We start from the raw sequence: 10,853 nt of genomic DNA on the forward strand, positions 1-10,853 counted from the left end.
ACCCTGGGAAATTGTTTCTGGGTCAGCAACAGGGCTTTTATAAAGGAATTTGTGTGTCAGGTACTCTGTAGTATCTGTCTGGTTTGGCTGGAGCAGGGGGTAGAGAGTCTGGATTTAAACTAAGATTCTAAGTAAACATCATCCACAATGTCTAAAACTGGAGGGACAGCAAGTGGTCTGTGCTGGGGTAGTAAAAGGAACTCTCGGAGCCTTTTCTTAGAATCAGAGTAATCCTGGCCTTCCCAGTGGAAATGTTCCCTCATGGTATGTAGTTTCCCCAAAGGAGTAGTCTTCTGGGGGTGCTGCTGAGGGGAAAAGACTCTTCAGCATCAGAGTCTTCATAAGAGGGAAAAGAGTAGTCCTGTTCCTCAGAAGAATCTGAGGAAATTGAAACCTGGCCAGAGGAAGCATAATCCTCCTCTTGTCTTGGTCTTTTATCAGGTGGGGGATGGGAACCCCTGATTAGGGTAATCAAATCTTCAGCCATCTTAAGCATCTGTTTCTTAGTCATGGGGTCTTGAACTGGAAACTGATGTACAGTCCGTTTTGGTTTTAATGGAGTTTTAAGCTTAGCATAAGATTTAATGGTGAGTGTAGTCGGTCTGAAGACACCTTCTGCAACCGAAGGCGTTTCTACTGCACTGGAATCTCTCTCTGCTCTGGAGTCAGAAGGGCCTAAAGAAGACAGCTGCGGTGGCCTAGTACTCCCGGCTTGTGAATCCAAAGCTGTCTGGGGTTCTAAATCTGCGGTCGTCAGGGGCTGCGTAGGTGCCTCACTGAAAACCGGAGAACTGGTGACAGGCCCAGCAGAGGCCTCGGAGTCTGGTTTGGTTCTAGGCTGCCTATCCTTATCCTTGCGTTTTTTTATGCATGCCAGTCGTCGGTTGCTCCAACGGCATGGTATAATTAAATTTCCTACCAAAGTAATGCCAGGCGAAATCAAACCAACATTTGATAGTTTGTTTATTAAATCTAGCACAAAACCGACAACCTGTGATGTCGTGGTCTGGGCCTAGGCAAGGAATACAATAAGAATGGAAGTCTTTAAGAAGTATTTGCTTCCCACAAGAAATGCAATTGTTAACTTTTTCTGACATCGGACTGAGGCAAGAAAAAGTTCCCCAATGGAGTACTTACCTTTATTGAAGACTTCGGTCTGAAATTCGATTTGAAAATCTCAGGAGTCGGCCGACCGGCACTTGTGAACTGCTTCTGCTTCGGGCACTGTGTGGCAAGAAAGACTGAAGAAAATGGCATCGGATGCCTCTTAAATACCCCTGGCGCACTGACGTCAGGGAAGAAGTGACAGCAACCAACGCCGGACCAAGACTTTGGAACTCTGGGCGACTGCAGGACCGCCTGATGGCAGGATAACCCAAGTGTGATGACTGCAGCAGTGTAACACGATGAACATCTTCAGTTGTCAGAGTGTACACAAGCATAGAAATATACTTGTGATACCTTAAAAAAGAAATTCTGTAATCAACATAATGTTCCATGTGAATTGTTCATCTCGCCTTCATTCTTACAGATGGGTTTAGAGCACCTACTATAAAGCTCGAGGTCTTCAGACAGCTCGAGGCCAATTCCCTATCCCATGATACACCTGGAGTTACCTCAGATCTTGTTTGCTGTGTATAATAACACCATGAGTCATTCTATCACTCTAAGAGAAAGCCATAGAAGGATTGAGCAACCAGGAAGAATCTAGTATCTCAGTCCTTGAAAAACCCTGGAGGGGATAGGATGGTGGGAAGTAAGAATGAAGGTGAGATGAACAACTCAAATGGAACATTATGGCGAGTAAATAACTTCTTTATGTGAAGCTGTTCTATCTCACCGTTCATTCTTACAGATGGGTAGCGTCCCAAGCACCATCTTTCTCGGGTGGCTCACAGGAGTATGTTTTTCAGGACAGTAGACCCAAAGGAGGCCCTGTCAGCTTTGTAATGAGTGATAAAGGTATGAGGTCTTCACCAAGTGGCTGCTGCACAAATGTCTATAGGAAGTCTAGCAGAAAAGGCAGAGTATGTAGACACTGCTCTGGTAGAATGAGCTTTAACTTTGCATTGTAAAGGCATATTAGCAGCTGAATAAACAAATGTGATACAATCAGATAACCATTTAGACAGAGTTGTTTTTGCCACTGGCATACCTTTTCTGGAAACAAAAAGCTGTTCTGATTTCCTGAACTCTTTTGTTCTACCCAAGTAAAATCTGAGCTGTCTATGAACATCAAGCTTGTGCAGCAGATACTCTAAGTTGTTGGTGTGTTTGGGAAAGAACACTGGCAAATCTATAATCTGGTTAAGGTTAGTTTCAGTACAAACTATGGGTAAAAATGAGGAATTAGTTCACAGGGAGACTCTGTCAGCATGGAAAAACAAATAAGGAGGCTTTATGGACAAGGCCTGAAGTTCTGACACTCTGCAGGCAGAAGTGATGGCTACTAAAAAAGATAGTCTTCCATGACAAATATTTTAAATCACATGAGGAAGCTGGCTCGAAAGGTGGAAGAATAATGCATGAAAGCGTAACATTTAGATTCCATGGGGTATAAGGGGACTTCACAGGTGTTCTGAGATGAAAAGTCCCTTTGAGAAAGGCTTTGGATAGTTTGTGTGATATTATGTTCAATCCTTCAAATCCTAGGTGAAGATTAGAGATAGCAAGTTGAACACAAACTGCTGCTGCTGCAGCTCCTTTATTGAAAATCATAGTCAAGAACTCTAATATGGAGGCAACAGAGGGCTTGGTAGGGATCAATGTTATTTTGAGATGCCCATATAGAAAATCTTTTCCATTTGCTAAGATATAGCTTCCTAGTAGATTTATGAGAAGCTATCAGAATCTGCTGCATTTAATTTGAAAGGTTATGGAACCTGCCTATGTTGGGAATTGGAGCAGCCAAGCTGTCAACTTCAGGGACTGAAGAGAAGGATGACGTTACCCCGACGAATGCGTCAGAAGATCTGGAACTGGGTCCAGAATCCAGGGGTCCTCCAATTGATGAAGTCGAAGGAAGGGGAACCAAATCTGACAAAGCCAATGAGGGGCTATTAGAATGATGGTCCTTCCCAGGGCTTTTGCTTTCTGTAATACTTTGGGTATCAAGGGAATTGGTGGGAATGCATAGAGGAGACCTGGAGGCCAATCATGTATGAGTGCGACCCTTAGGGCTTCTCCCAGAGGGGGAATCAGGGCAAAGCAGCTTCTGCATTTCGTGTTCATATGGTTGGTAAATAGGTCGCAGCAAGGCTGGCCCCACCTGCAGAAAATTTTCTCCGCTATTTGAGGGACCACTCGTGAGGCAACAAAATTGCTCTGCTCAGTTTGTCTGCTATCACGTTGGATTTCCCCGGGATGCGCTTTGCTAACGTGCTGGGTGGATGTAGCCCACTGCCATACTCTTAGGGCCTCGCAACAAAGGGGGGTAGGACCTGGTTCCTCCTTGTTTGTTCAAGTACCACGCCAGTGACATGTTGCCTGTCTGAATTGCAATTGTTCCCAGAGGAAGAGATTCCTGGAAGTAGTGCAATGCTGAAAGTACTGCTCTCATCTCCAGGACACTGATATGCAGATGTGTCTCCTGTTCGGTCCATGTGCCTTTGACTGTTCTTCCCTGAGATTGCCCCCCCACCCCAAAAAGGAAGCGTCTGTGATCACTGTGGCCACTGGTAGGGGTAGAACAAAAGGACAACGTATCATAACATGAAGAGGGGTCAACCACCACTGAAGATCCTTTTTGCATGTTTGTGATTATTATTAGATGAGACATTGGTGGCTCTTGGTAAGACAACTGAGTGAATAACAGCCATTGCAGAATCCGCATGTGCATGCGACCCAACAGTATGGCTAATATTGCAGCTACCATCATGCCTAACAATTTTAGTACTTCTGATGCTGGAGCCTTGTCTTTGGATATGATATTGTGGACCTACTGACGGAGTAGTAAGACTCTTTCTGCTGGAAGTCTCAAAGTGGTGGTGGTGGTGTCCAATTCTGCTCCAATAAAAATGGTATGTTGCGATGGTGACAAGGCAGATTTTTCCAAGTTTACTGTAATGCCCAGATGACTGCAGAGAAAAAGAGTGGTGTCCCTGAGCTGATGCCTGGTGGAGGCGGTGAGGAGCCAATCATCAAGGTACAGAAACACCTGGAATCCTAAATGTCTCAGGTGAGCAGTGACCACTGCCATACATTTGGTGAACACTCTGGGGCTGTATTGAGACCAAAGGGCAAGGCTCGAAACTGGTAATGATTGGTTCCCAGCTGGAAGCAGAGATGACCCCTGGATGGTCTGGCCATTTTTATGTGGTAGTACGCATCCTGGAGATCTATCGAGCATATCCAATTGTCTTTCCCTAAAAAGGGAAGTATCGACTAAAGCGTGACCATCCAGAACTTCTCTTTCTTGACAGATCTGTTTAGTCTGTTGAGGTCCAAAATAGGTTTCCAGTCGCCTGTCTTTTTTGGAACTAAAAAGAATCTTCCGGATCCTATCTGGTCTGCTTGGACTGGATGGATGACTCTTTTTCTTAGCAACATTTGGACCTCTACTGTTGCCTGTTCCCTGTAACTGGGTGGAACGTCCGGGAATTTTGTTGTCAATGGTGGGGGTGTGGCGAGTTGTCATTTATTTTGAGGCAGGTGTCTGAATACAAAGATAAGCAACCCGACTGCCTCCAAAGTAGGACAGTTGGGCCTCCTTTCAGGAGCACTGGTAGGGCTTCCCAAAGAACTTGCCCTGGTTTTGCAGACCCCCTCTGCCATGAGGGTGGCATCTTCCATTATTGCCCACTCCTCTGCCCCTGGAGGAGGGTTCACCACGTGTCCTGAAAGGCTCCTTGGGCTTTTTGGAACCACATCTTTCCTCTCCTTTGACCCTTGGGGTACGGTCTGGTAGGAGTGGAAAAATGGAATCCAACGGCAGACCGAGTCTTGCCTTCCTGTTCAGACCTGGTTAAAGTTTCCTCAACTTTGGGCACAAAAAGGGACGAGCCATCAAAAGGGGTGCTGACAAAGGAGGACTTAAAGGGCTCCGCAAAGGAACACAAGCACATCCAGGAGTCTCCTAAGAGCAATTCCTGTACCCGCTGCCCTAATTGTTCCATCAGTTGCATATGAAATGAGGAGCATGGACAAGTTCACTATGAAATTGAGGGTAGCAAGCTGGGAGTCAACTTTAACTGAAGCTACTGTACCCTGAAGAGCATCTCCAAGCTCTTTTAGGAGATCTCTTTGCAGTCTGGTAAAATGGGTGACCGTGTTCAGTGAACGCAGTGCAAAAGTCGCTGAACTGTACGTGTGCTTCCCGTATCTATCCATGATCTTAGAATCTTTATTATGAGGATGGATAGAGGAAGAAGTTTCCGAAATCTCCTTTTTGGTGGCTGCCGCCACCACCATAGCATCAACTGGCACTTCATTGGTAAGAAAAGACTTTTCCTGAGGGCAGAAATAAATTTATTAGGCTTCCTAGGGACAGGCTCCATGGTGTCCAGAGACTCCCACGCCCTTTGTGAGACCAGCTCCATGAGCTCATCGAAGGGCGGAGACACCCAAGAGGTGGAGGGTTAAGACCTGAAAGCCTTCAGGAGAACCGACTCGTCTTCAGTAGGGTTGGTGGACTGCCAGTCACTCCTCTGCCTAAGGATTTATAGTATCTCAGCAAATGAGATATCCTCAGAGGGGGACTGTGGGGACCCTTCTGATTCATCCAAGTCAGTATCGGATGTGAGAGACTCCTGCGGGGAGTCTGTTTCCTCTTACAGATTCTCTTTCTGGAAACCTCATCGGTGGGAACTTTTGGTGAGGTTTCAGAAGAGCAGGGGCCATCCAATGGGGATTCCTGAGGCTCTGGGTCTCTATATTTAGAAAGGATCTGTGAAGCAGAAGCAGACACAGGAGCTTTTGGGGTGGAGGTAGTCGGACCTGGAGACATGACTCTCCTCATGGCTTTGAAGACACCTCTGCTCTGATGAGAAGGGACTGCTGGATCAGAGGAAACCATCAATTCCCTGGCACCAGGACAGTGGGCTCCAAACCAGAGGTAGGGTCAGAGCTCATCCGAGCTTAAGCCCCAAGAGGCAAAGTTGGGAGTGACAAGTCACTCCGACTATCCTCCCTGGACCCGACCGGAGAGTGTCGGCTCCTAGACTCCTTGATAGGCGCTGAGGAAGTCAAAGTAAACAGAACCAATGACACTGAAACAGGCGGCATCTGTTCCGAAGGCTCAACAATCAGCAAGTCTGGCTCCAAAGTACCAGCATGGCTCGAAGGAGGAAATGAAGTAGATGGTAATACAGTCTTCAGTTCCGAAAGCACTTGGGTCAGAGACAATAAAAATTTTGCAAATGCCGGTGCCTGTAGCAACTTCTGCACCACACGATCTACATCCAAATCAGAAAGGCTAATTGAGGACCGAGATGAATGGATGGATGGGGGGCACTGATTGAATGATCAGTGATTTAGGTACCTTGGATACCGGTTCCAGGACTGGGGACCGGCTCTGAAAAGACAAGATGCTCGGCTCAGAGGGCTGTGGAGTGGACGTCGAAGGTTTCTTTGATTTTGTAACTTCCGAAGTAGAAGCCTAATAAGACTTTGAGGATTTACTAGACCTGTCCTGGTCACTCAAAGCCTCCTGAAAAGACGGTTTGACTAGTCCTCTGTCAATTAACTTTCTCTTTCTCTCCTGAAGAATCCTAGAAGAGATGGAATGACAAATGGAGCAGCTTTCCTGAAGGTGCAATGCTCCCAAACAGTATCTGCTATTTACATGGCGATCAGTGGCAGACATTTTCTGTCCACATTTTGGACATTTCTCAAAACCTGATTTAGGATGTTTATCCTTATCCTGGTCAGCTATAATGGAATATACAGTCTCAAGAAAAGATACTGTAGTAAAACAAGACACACCCAAAAAACTATTTCATATTAAGCCCTTAAAAACTATGGGCTAAATATGCTATTACACACACACTATAACTACTTACCTAAGCACACTAATATCTATATATCTAAATATTTATCAAAAAGCTGTGACAAAGTGTTACTGTTCAAAAGCACACAACTACTAATTAAACTACACTAAATATAACAAGTTCTATAGCAAAAAAACGAGGCCAAAGAGAGGCACACCAAGGAAAGGGAATACACACAATAAAGCTATAAGTGCTAAGCTAACTCTAAAACAGAGAAATAACAAGTTATTCAGGAAAATCTTAAGAAAAGAATTTTGTACTGGCCCAAGCTATACGAGGAACCTCCGATCTGTTGCAGGGGCAAACTAGCTCTGAGGTAATTCCAGGTGCATCATGGGATAGGGACTTGGCCTTGAGCTGTCTGAAGACCTTAAGCTTTGTAGTAGGCCGACTAGGCGCCGTGGATCGGCTCCAAACCCATTGTTAGTTGCTAATATTCTTAGAGAGACTCAGTCCCAAATATTTGTCAAAAAATAGAAAAAATTACTTCTGTGTGGAAGTGTTCCCCAAAAGGGGCTTATTTGCCAGAAATGGAAGAGTGGAGCCAACTGTTCATGCTATGAAGCCCAGTGGTGCTCTCTCGACAACAGCAATGAAGTACTTAAGAAACTGGCATCCAGGGTGCTGTTTCCTCCCTGTGGATCTCATGATACAGCAGCAAGGGAGCATAAGTTGAAGGAAGCCAGAGACTTTTGAAGACTGTCCAGCCATTATACCATGGGAAGGATATAACCCAGACAGTCATAGGCTACTGCAGGAATGACAGTTATGAACATTTACCAGTGTTGCTGCCATTTCTGAGTGCCATAATGTCTGGTCTGTGTTGAGGTCTGCCACTGTGACAGTTTCGAGTCTGATGTTATTTGATAGCCAGCACAAAATATTTATTTAGATATTATCACCTGGAAGAATGTAGATACAAAATACAAATGCTTTTGTGCTTGCTTAGTTTGAAAAATAGGACAAAGGGACAGATTCCAAATATTCAGAGCACTATGTCTGGACAAGTCCCATCAGTTTTCCCTGCCAGCCTGGTCGACATGGGCATACTGAGACAGTGTAGCAACTGCCTCATGTTCACGGACAGTCCCCTTCTCCTAGCACATAATTCTTCTACTTGTGAGAGATGCATCTACATCAGTAAGTTGGAATCCATGCTTTCTCACACCACAGACAGTACCTCCTGACAAAGATGAGATTGCCAGCACAAACACCACAACACCCACATCAGAGTCGCACACCCACCTATGCAGTGGTCCTCAACAAAAACTTACCTAAACAACAGAGACCCCCCACTCACAAGCATTTCACACACACTAGTCGCATCTTATGCAGTAGTCAACACACCAGTCTCTCTCAAACACAGCCCATTAGAGATAACAACAAACCAATGCAGCCCATAAGGCATAACAATAAACCAAACATACTAGTCATTGGCGACTCATCAGTGAGACAGACTGATGTCCCCCTCGCCAGGCTCAACAAGGATAAGGTCATGGTCAGCTGTTTGTCAGGCACCAGAATCTGACACATCACGCATGCACTTAAGTCTCTCTGAAACAGGTATAAGTATAACTCCATCATTGTCCATGTTGGTATGAATGATTTGAGACGTACCTCCCTGCACTATATGAAGCGAGACATGATTGAGCTCTCAAGAGTATGTACTCCAGGCAGGTATGACTCTAGCCCTAAGCAGCATCCAACCTTCACCAAGAATGATACCACAATACCAACAAAAAAATGATTGACTTCAACAATTGGCCTAGTTTCTGGTGCCTTTCCAAGGGGATCCAGTATCTGTCCACCTGGGATGACATTGTTGAGAGGCCTTGATGCTTTGCCAGAGATTGTCTCCACCTGTCACCCCCGGCATTCTGTAATCTTGGCCAAGGCTCTTGCCTCCCCCCATTGTGCCTTTTTTAGGCTGTGTCCCAAAGGCACATCTTCCAAAATAAAATATCTTTGTACAAAGGTGGTGCCACTACTGACCCAGGAAATTATCACTCCATTAGCTTGATAAGTCTGATCTGTAAAGCCATGGAGTGTATTATTATACATCTCATAAACAAGGACATAGACAATCTCCAAGCACTCAACCCCACCCAATTTGGGTTAGTCAAGGGCATATCTTGCCTAATGAACCTAGCTGACTTATTTGAGACAGTCACCAAAGCCATGGATGAGGGAAAGTCAGTACATATAGCTTACCTTGACCTGGCCAAGGCCTTTGACACAATCCCCCACTTAGGCATCATCGAAAAGCTAACACAACTTGATGTTAATCCCTATCTCATGAGATGGGTGGCTAACCGGCTCACAGATGGGACACACAAGGTCAAATCAGATGCCACCACCTCTGACAGCAGACCTGTCACTAGTCGTGCTCCCTAGGGATGTGTCCTGGGACCCCTACTGTTTGACATCTACTTCTCAGAGGTCCAGGAAAAGACAAAGGGCCTGTGCCTGACCAAGTTTGTGGATGATTGTAGGCTGGGTGCTGTCATTGACTCTCCAAATGATATTAATATACTGCAAGAGGGTCTCACAGCTACAAATAACTGGTGCCAAAGTCATGGCCTTAAGTTAAATGCAAAAAAAAAAAAAATGTATTATCATACAATTTGGCAAAAACACAGCCCCTACTGATTACCACATCAACAACCCCTTAAGCACATGACCTGGGTTCTCAGGTTGACAACAATCTCACATTCGACCATCATGTGGCGAGAGTGGTCAGAAAAGCCTTTTACTTGGCTCATCTCATAGGTAAAGGGATTTTATCCAGAAAAAGGTTATTACCTCTCTGTACTCCTCCTTCATTAGACATGTTAATTGAGTACAACACCCCATTTGGTATGTACCTCTCCAAACACCTGCACCAACTGGAAAGGCCACAGAAATACCTCACAAAGAGAATCTATGGCCTCCAAACCCTGCCCAATGTGGATAGGCTCAAATCCCTATCACTTTACTTGGTATCATACAGGTTGCTCAGAGGTGATCTGTGCCTTGCTTACAAGGCAATATCAGATCCTGCCTTACTAGAGATGCTCTATATCCGTAAGTCTAATTCCTCGTGCATTACTTGCGCAACAGGCCTAAATCTAATATGTGACATCAACAAAACCTCCTGGAGAGAGGTTAGTCTCACAGGGGCTGCCCCATCTCTGGAATAGACTTCCCATACATGTCAGAGTACCTCGCTGACCCTCTTCAATCTCAACCTTGATGACTGGATGGGAAAAGTACAGTTTTGTACCTACCATAAATGTAGATGTTCGAGGATCCACATTGCTGCAGTCATAACCTGTGGGTAGTCCGCTGTCCTCGGTCGGCCCGAATACCAAAGAGTTAGGCTGGCGTCGGTCATGGGCGCCTGGTGCTGACGTCAGTACGTAGTAGTACTTAAGCGCATGACCGACGCCATATTCTCAGTCTTTCTTGCCCCAGATGTCAGAAGGCCTTAAAAAGAAAAGGCCAGAGCCACAAAAGGAGAAAAATAATAATTATCCCCAAGGAACAAGAACAACAAACAACAACACCCCCAAACCAAAGAGGGGAAGGAGGGAGGGAAAATAGGACTGCAGCAATGTGGATCCTCGAACATCTACATTTATGGTAGGTACAAAACTGTACTATGTTCTTCGTCTCACATTGCTGCAGTCATAACCTGTGGGTAGAATCCCAAAGCAAAGGAAAAGGGAGGCTGGCAAATTAAAAGGCATTAGGGGCTGCTAACATGCCCTGTAAGATTGCAGTGGCAAACCCAGCCCTGGACTTGGAGAAAAGAGGGAGATGATAATGCTTAGTAAAAGTATGTACTGAACTCCAAGTAGCTGCTTCCAAAATGTCCTTAGTAGCTAC

Source organism: Protopterus annectens, chromosome 4.part0, assembly GCF_019279795.1.
Source record: "Protopterus annectens isolate FY-2018-M chromosome 4.part0, PAN1.0, whole genome shotgun sequence".
Classification (NCBI taxonomy): Eukaryota; Metazoa; Chordata; order Ceratodontiformes; family Protopteridae; genus Protopterus; species Protopterus annectens.